Here is a 524-nt window from a genome sequence, read left to right as displayed (position 1 = left end):
GTCATTCATTACCGGAATCCTACTCGGAATACCACAGACAAGGTTAGACTTTCCGGATTCCCAGGATCCTACTCGGAATAGCACAGACAAGGTGAGACTTTCCGGATCCTCATAAATGCTGCCATCTATCTAACTTATACCACGAAGATTCTGTTGGGGAATCTAAGAGATACACATTCAAGCTCTTGTTGCATGTAGAACGGAAGTGGTTGTCACTCACGTGCGTTCATAAGTGAGAATGATGATGAGGGTTACTTATCATCACATTCATCATGTTCTTGGGTACGAATAAATATCTTGGAATAAGAATAATAGGGATTTGAATAAAAGACAATAGAATTGCATTAATACTTGAGGTACAGCAGAGCTCCACACCCTTAATCTATGGTGTGCAGAAACTCCACCGTTTAAAATACATAAGTAAGAGGTTCAGGCATGGCCGAATGGCCAGCCCCCTGAAACGTGCTCAATGGCCTCCTAAGATGAAGAATAATACAAAACTGAGACCAAAGATGAAACGTGGT

The sequence above is a fragment of the Arachis duranensis genome, chromosome 3 (genome assembly GCF_000817695.3).
Source record: "Arachis duranensis cultivar V14167 chromosome 3, aradu.V14167.gnm2.J7QH, whole genome shotgun sequence".
Classification (NCBI taxonomy): domain Eukaryota; kingdom Viridiplantae; phylum Streptophyta; class Magnoliopsida; order Fabales; family Fabaceae; genus Arachis; species Arachis duranensis.
The sequence above is the reverse complement of the archived record's forward strand: the minus strand, read 5'-3'. Positions refer to the sequence as shown.